We start from the raw sequence: 8,925 nt of genomic DNA on the forward strand, positions 1-8,925 counted from the left end.
CTTCATGTATTACTTTATGCATTGCACTACTGTAGAGACTATAGTATTGAGACAGCTGACTTTTCCAGCCACATGTGGCTCATTGATACCAATGTTACAACATTGTAATCAATGTTACCACAAAGTTGGAGAAATGTCTTTGAATGCGGTAAGATAACGTTTTTTTCTTTGCTTGGACTAGGAGACCCAAACCTGTTCCAGCATGCAAATGCCCCTGTGCACAAAACCAGCTTAATTAAGATATATTTTACATGGTGGAGTGGAAGATATTGGCCTGCTATATGAATAAGTGTTAGAAGATATTGGCCTGCTATATGAATTGGAACACTGACTTCTCTCCAGATGACCCTAGTGACTAAATGTAGAAAGAGATGTTCAAAAAGCACATACAAACCTCATGGCCATGTTTGTGTAAATTTGATTGCTGTTTTGTTCTAATGCTTGTGCTTAGGCTGTTCTATGACTGTCTTTGCATCTACTGAACATTTGTGTTCTGTAAATTGCCTGCATTTTTTAACCGTGTGTGTATATTCAATGCACATTCATTCCTAGCATACTCTTCAATCCATTACACACGGCATAAAAACCCCGGCTCTTTCAACCTGACACAGTGGCTGGTTTTACTTTGTACATAACTAGAACACTAAAGCTTCAGATAACATCATTTGCTTGGAAAAAAAAATGCTTTTTCATTTCTTGAGAAAGCTAAGGACTATGTCTCATCATAAAGTAGCATAGTGCTTCAGTCATTAGCAAGTGTTTTATTATTTGTTAGGACAGGACAGAAGTAAAGAGGTGTCAGGTCTGGAGGAGTGTGTGGTGGCTGTGTCACCTCCGTGTAAGAACAAACACAGTAACAAACACACACACACACACTTTGACCCTTGCTGTCAAACCGAGTCGTCCTCTAGTGAGTCATTAGTTCAGTTGTGCTATGCTCGACTGAGTAGTTTCATCTCTCTGCTGTGAAACTGACGAGTTCAGTTCAGAGCTCTATAGCAACCCACTTAAGATCTTCAACTCGAACCCATATAATACGGATCTTCATGTAGCTGGCTTTTTGCACAGGGGTCATACTGGAACAGGTTTGGGTCTTCTACTTCAGGTAAACTGAATATTTCATTCTAATGTATCTGTTACGTTCCCACCTTGGCTAGGCCTAGGGGAGTGTGGGAACAATAACCATTTAGTTGTTACGGTTTGTTTGGATAAAAAGCAGGACCAGAGTTTAGAGTAGTTATTGTTTTAATAGTCAAGTGCAGTAAGGTAACAAACAGTTTCCAAGAGTATTTCACCGAGTCAAGAAGACTAGACTCACACTGGCAAAAGAACATGGACAGTGCCAAAGATATATATATATATATATATATATATATATATATATATATATATAGATAGATAGATAGATAGATAGATAGATAGATAGATAGATAGATAGATAGATAGATAGATAGATAGATAGATAGATAGATAATCTACCAAAAGTGCAAAAAGTGTCAGTTTGCACACTTGCTACTATTTAAACTTCTGCTAGATGCTAAACTACATGTCATTGCAGTGTTGCTGTACTATGCAAAGACAATAAAGTTTTATCTATCAATCCAAGCCACATAGATATATAACAAATAAAGTACAGCAGTTTTATTGCTTTGAAACCATGATAAAACATAGGATGATGGATGCCTGATCTACGGTGGCCGAGAACTGCAAAACACATTAACAAATCCGAAAACAAATGAACAAATCCAAAAACAAATGAACAAATCCAAAAACACATTAACAAATCGGAAAACAAATTAACAAATCCAAAAATAGATTACCAAATCGGAAAACAAATTAACAAATCCAAAAATAGATTACCAAATCGGAAAACAAATGAACAAATCCGAAAACAAATTAACAAATCCAAAAACAAAACAACAAATTCAAAAACACATTAACAAATCCAAAAAACACAACGACAAGCCAGACAAACCGGAAAAGGTAGGTATAGTTTGACTTACAGATCATCGGACAAGACACCTGTCATTCACCTGTATATCTTGACTGACAGATGTCTCGTCCAATGATCTCGAAGTTTCCATTCGCAAACTATACCTACCTTTTCCGGTTTGTCTGACTTGTCGTTGTGTTTTTTTAATTTGTTGATTTGTTTTTGGATTTGTTAATTTGTTTTTGGATTTGTTAATGTGTTTTGCACTTCTCGGCCACCGTACTAATAAGAAGGTTATGAGTTCAAATCCCAGCACCACCAATATGCCACTGTTGGACCCTTGATCTCATCTGCACGGGTATAATTCACTCTGGATTAGGCAGTTGTAAAATGTTTTGTGTTGTGATTCATTACAGGTGAACATACAATATATAGGATTTTCTTTGATTTAATATACTTCAGTAGAAATCTGTTTTAAAAACCTTTTTCCTATTCACATCTTTAAATTGTTTTTTTTTTATTATTAAGTATTCCCTGCTGTGGCCCAGGTTTAATCCCCGGTCAGGGAACCAACCTCAGCTATTAGGGTTGCACAAGCCTTAGTGCCGGTCCCAAGCCCTGATAAATGTGGGGGGTTGCGTTAGAAAGGGCATCCAGCGTAAAAACGTGCCAAATCAAACATGCGGATGGTCCGCTGTGGCGCCCCCTAATGGGAGAAGCTGAAAGAAAGTTGTTGAGTATTCAAATGGATACGTGTTTTATTTAAACCTCATTTGCATCAACAAATGTTCCAATAAAAAAAAAATAGAAAAAAAATATATGGACTCTATTAAACTCCAATGTCTCGCTGATAGGCATTAAATTGTATGTTGTACAGCAAATACACACACACACACACACACACACACACACACACACACACACACACACACACACACATACACACTTGAAGGACATACAAGCTGTTTGATGTAAAAGGAAAAGTTGGCGCTTCAATCTATTGACAAAGTGGTTTAGACAGTTTCAATGTCAATTAGATGACAACGTAACATCCAATCTTATCTCTCTTTCTCTCTCTCTTTCTCCCTCTCTTTTCCTCCCATTATCCTGTTTAAAAAGGACAATGCACAAAATGCATTCCATTTTAATAGTAAATTCAAAGTGACACTCTTTCGGTAATCTAGCCCCGATTTTCGTATCATCTCATCAGCAATGATCTATAAATGGATTGTGGGAGATGTTATCTGCAGCGACAGAAGGTCAGACTGTCATTCATCTGTCATCCTCCTCTTTCTCTCTCGATCTATCTCTTTCTGAGTCCTAATCTTGCTTTACGCCACATCCCCATTGTCTTTTTATTTTGGCATTTGCTTTCGCTGGCAGACTGAAAGCTAAAGAAGATTGGTCAATGTTATCAGGTGCAGACAGACAGAAAGATAGACAGAGGATGAGAGAAAGATGACAGACACCTCTGCTTAGAGATTTTCTCATCTGAATGTGGTTTAGTTGTGGAAATGCCAATACGGGCTCACAATCCTAAGTTTATTGTACAAGAAACCAGATGATTTTGGACTGGAGGATTGTAAAAAAAAAAAAAAGAGTCAGCTGATTTGTTGTGTTTGTTTATATGACTCTGTCTTGAGTTTGGTGATTTTCCTTTGTTGAATTATATTTATTCATCTGGAAAGAACAGGCTTCCATGAGGTTTTTGACCCATTTGTGCTGTTTAGACAATACATCATGTCTTCATCTTTCAGCACACACCTTTGTGTTGAAGAAAGTCTTCTTTTTACATTTTTTAATGACTGAGACACCCAACTTTTCAAGCCATATGTGGTTCTCCTTCAAACTGTTACCACAAATTTGAAGTTAAGAAGCTTGGGTCAGAGTGCAAAGTCAGCCATGATACAGCACCCTTGGAGCAGAGAGAGTTAAGGGCCTTGTGTGAGGGCCCAACAAAGACAGCATAGGAGGAGACTTCTAATCATTGACCCAGCCAATAGAGTGGTAGTTTAGTAGTTAAGGCGATGTGGTCATTAGTTGAACTCACAGCCTTAGAAAGTTTCCACTAGTGGGCCCCTGAGCAAGGAGCAAAACAACTCAGTAGTATAAACTTTCTTTCAGCTTCTCCCAGTAGGGGTCGCCACAGCGGATCATCCATATTCGTGATCCCCATGTTTAATTTGGCACATGTTTTTACGCTGGATGCCCCTCTTACGCAACCCTCCCCTTTTATCCGGACCGGCACTAAGAGTGCACTGGCTTGTGCAACCCTAATGGCTGGGGTTGGTTCCGTGACCGGGGATCGGATCTGAGCCGCGGCAGTGGGAGCGCCGAATCCTAACCACTAGACCACCAGGGAAACTAAACCACTCAGTAGTATGAATGAGACAAACGTAAGTCGCTCTGGATAAGAGCGCCAACCAAATGTCATAAATGTAAATGTACCCAAGAGACATAATCATTGAGCCACCACTGTCTTTCAACCCCACATCTAAGTTAAACATCTAAGCAGTCAACTAAATGTATAAAAAGTCAAATTCCCCTGCATGGACAATCTGGAAACCTCTGATATTTTAGCAGAATTATGCTCTTTCCATGTTTGAGTTAATATCCCTAATACTGCTAATATATAATACTTGTTGTAGCGTAGCGTTTTTTTGCATTGCTGAAGCTAACAAATCGGTGCAACAGCTTTTCTACATAGATTGAACTCAGAGTGCGTCACAACGGCAGGGCATCAATTCACCTGCTGAGATCACAGGTGTTTTAAAGATTTACATCAGTGCCGTCACGTGGGATATTGCAGGCACATTCCGTGCGTCTATTTTTGTCCAATCACACAATATAGAACCTGGAAATGAATATAGAAGATAATAGCAATAATTTTAACTATTCCACCAATGGATGGGTATCTATTACATTGCCATATTACCAAGTTCAGGTCAGGATAAAACACTAATAATCTGTGCAATCAAATCTAATAGCTTTAAAGGTGTTGAAAGCAGCCAAACGCTAAGACATTAATCATGACCAGTCTTTTGCCTAGAAGTGTGAATTAAGAAGAGCACAGACAGCTTAACAGTCCCCATCCTGCCTAATAAGCCATGCTGTTTGGTTCCTGCGTCAAGCTTCATAGACCAAACAGTGTGGGGCCTCTTTTGGAAAGTCTCCACATGATGTGAGGATAATGAAACGACCGGGTTTGATGACAGAGCTTTCGATATTTCATAAGTGTAGTTCATTTCTGTTGCATTAGGCTAACTCTAAACCGCAAATCACACACACACACACACACACACACACACACACACACACACACACACACACACACACAATTACAGCAGATCATATTCATGTTGGTGACGATAGCCTACAGAGTAACCAGTTAAGCTTTAGCCTCCAACATTGAGTCACTGCACAGCTAATATTCCATGGTTCAGTGGTAAGTAAATGATGCTTGGTGATTCCAAACCTAAAACACTCGCTTCATTGGTTGTCACAACCGTGATTTGTTCTGAATGTTTATTTGTACATAAATAACACTTTCCTCACATGAATCTGGTTGGTGCTCCTAATATCCACATGACAATCTTTTATTATCCACATTTTAATCTTTATTTATTTAAAACAGTCGTGACCCATCGAGCATTACCAGCATGAACTTGTTCAGCGGTTTGAGCTACAGGAGCTCGTCTGTTGGATCGGACCACACGGACCAGCCTTCGCTCTCTACGTGGATCAGTGAGCCTCGGCCGCCCACGACCGTGTCGCCGGTTCACCACTGTTCCTTCTTTAAGCACTTTTGTTAGATACTGACCACTGCAGACTAGTAACATCCCACAAGAGCTGCAGTTTTGGAGACCCAGTCATTTAGACGTCACAACTTGGTCCTTGTCAAACTCGCTTAAATCCTTGCGCTCGCCCATTTTTGCTACTTCTAACATCAACTTTGAGGACAAAATGTTCACTTGCTGCTTAATAAATCCCACCCACTAACAGGTGCCATGATGAGGAGACGTGTGCTTTGCTGTCTCTGAGCTCTGCAAGCAGTTCCTTTCACCTAATGGATGGGTTTTTGTTCTGATATGCAATGTCAGCTCTGTGGCCTTCTATAGAGAGTGTGCCTTTCCAAATCACGTCTAATCAATAAACCTTTCCACGATTAAACTCTAGTCAAAGTGTAGCAACCTCTCAGCAATGATCAGGAGAATTAGGAGGCATCTGAGCTCATTTTCAAGTGTTGTTGCAAAGGTTTTAAATACTAAGGTACATGTGAGATTTAAGGGGGTTTTTTGTTTTGTTTTTTTACAGGCAATGTTTACATACATTTCTAGAATCAGTTTGTCTTTATGGGATACTGAGTGTAGAATAATGAGGAAAAAAAATAATCTGAACGATTGTAGTATGGGGGAGTGGTGACTCTAGCGGATAAGGCGCTGGGTTGCCGATTGGAAGGTCTGGGGTTCAAGCCCCGGTATCGCCAAGCTGCCACTCTTGGGCCCTTGAGCAAGGCCCTTAACCCTCTATGCTCCGGGGGTCCCTTACGAGGGAAATATCAAGGTCCGTGACGTCTGAGTGACGTGGGGCCGCCTTCCTGGGGCTCACCACCTGCAGGAGGGACCGTAAGGGACGGTGCTGTGAGGATTGGGCAGCAGTCGAAGGCGGGGGCCTGCTTAGACTGCTGCCCCCGCGACCCGAATTACGGATAAGCGGGAGAAAATGAATGAATGAATGAATGAACGATTGTAGTATCAGGACACATTGTAACAATATTGAAAAAGTGAACTGGGTCTAAACACTTACATACTTTTTATATATAACTAATATCTAACAAAAGTGTAGAACAAATATCCAAACCCACCATTTAACAAACTTACTTCAATGTTATGCATGTCAAGATGAAACTTGGGTGCCGGAAAACCAGGACATGAACCGGTGGGTAGGAAAGTCTCTGTTGGTGGGTTGGGAATTCAGGGTACGTTGTTTGGCATCCAAGAGAAAAAGATCCTCCCACTTTTTCATTTCCTTTCGAAGTGGACTGGATAATGTAATAGGGATTCCTGTGGATGGACTGCATCAAATAAAAAGGAATTAACAGTAACCTTATTTTTTATTATTTAACCAATGTGTACATGTTTTTATTAATTATGGAATGTCATTCAAATCTGACCAAGAGTCAAACTGAACAAACATCTGTAATGCAGCAGTTAAAGCTGATAGCCAGGTATGGCTACACGCCATTTGTGAAGCTGCCAAAGCTTTTGCATGCAGTTTTTATTACAGACCTACACAGTTTGACTCAGTAATGACCTAGCCTGATGTAAAAGAAGTCTATAAATAATTTTAAGAAGCATATAATTCTCAATCCCTAGCTTCTGCTATGAAGATAGACCCATAACTCTTTTTATTTTGAGCACTGGTCTAAACTCAGCATTTAAAATCTAAATAAATATGACCTTTAATGATTTAAATGGATTTTCATCCAAATTTCTATCAACAATAATCAGACTATGTATTTGATAAGAGAAGCAAATTTGGTTAGAGGCTTCCACTTCGATCTTCTGGAAAGCAATCAATGAGATGGATCTGAGGAAAGGAAGGAGGAAAGAGAAGGGGAAGGGGAAGAAGAATGAAAATGGGAAAGGAGACAGAGAAGGAGAATGAGAAGCGGAAAGGGAAGAAAAAATGGGAAGGGGATGGAAATGTGATGGGAAAAAAAGAAAAGGAAGAAGAAGAATGAAAAACGAGAAGGGACAGAGGAAGGAGAAAGCAGAAAATGTCAAATAAGAAGGGAGATGGAAAAGGGGGAAGGAGAAGTGGAAGGCAAATAGAATGAGAAAGTGGAAGGAGAGAGTGAAGAAGAAGATGAGCAGCATGTTATGATTAGAGTAGGGAAAAGGGAGGTAGAGTTCACTGATTTAAAAGCAATTCTTCAGTCTATCCATCCCTGAAGAGCTCCCTTAATGTGGAGCTTAGTTCCAGCACCAATCTATTGCCCTTGATTAACAAACTGAGGTTTACAGATGGATTAGAGATTTGAAAAACTTAAATAGATTTTGAGCTTTTTTGATTTGGAGATCATTATCTGAACTTTGGACTTTTAAACAACTTTGGGTTTCTGGAATATTCTGAAATCCTTGTCTGAAAACGGTGCTACACTGTTAGCAACATTACCACGGGACTATATCTCCCAGGAGTCACTGCACCTCGCAATGTCACACGACTGTTTGTACATCTGATTCATATTGACTTGTATATACAGTACCAGTCAAACTATTGGACACCCCAAGCCTCTTTTAACCACTTTTCCTTCAGTGGTTCTGCTTTATTTTTATCATTTTCAACATGAAAAAACATGTAAGGGATAATGTAGTAAACAAAAAAGTGTTAAATAATGCAGAATACTGTATGTTTGATATTTTTAATTCTTTACAGTAAAGCCATCTTTTGCTCTCAGAGGTGTTGAGGGCATGCTGGCTGCTTTTCCTTCACTCTCCAATTAAATTCATCGCAAACCATCTCAACTGGATTTAGATCAGGTGATTGTGGAGGGCAGTTTATCATTCTCCCTTATGAACAAATAGCTCTTACATAACCTAGAAGTGTGCTTGGGGTCATTGTCCTGTTGGAAGACAAATGAGGGTCCCACTTAGTGTAAACCAGATCCATTGGCATGTCACTGCATAATGTTGTGGTAACCATGCTGGTTAAATGTCCCCTTTAATATTGAATAATTGTTACTGTGGAGTGACAATTTATTATAGTATATATATATATATATATATATATATATATATATATATATATATATATATATATATATATATATATATATATATATATATATATACTAACACTGACTAAAAGAGGTGTTTATATCATGTTGCTGTATTGCAAACTTCAAGTTAGCGTGAGTCATCCGAGGCATCTGTTCACACAGTGTGTGTATCCCTCAGTGTTTTAGCTAGTTTGCTAAGTATGTCCAGTTT

Source organism: Silurus aristotelis (genome assembly GCF_946808225.1).
Source record: "Silurus aristotelis genome assembly, chromosome: 14".
Classification (NCBI taxonomy): domain Eukaryota; kingdom Metazoa; phylum Chordata; class Actinopteri; order Siluriformes; family Siluridae; genus Silurus; species Silurus aristotelis.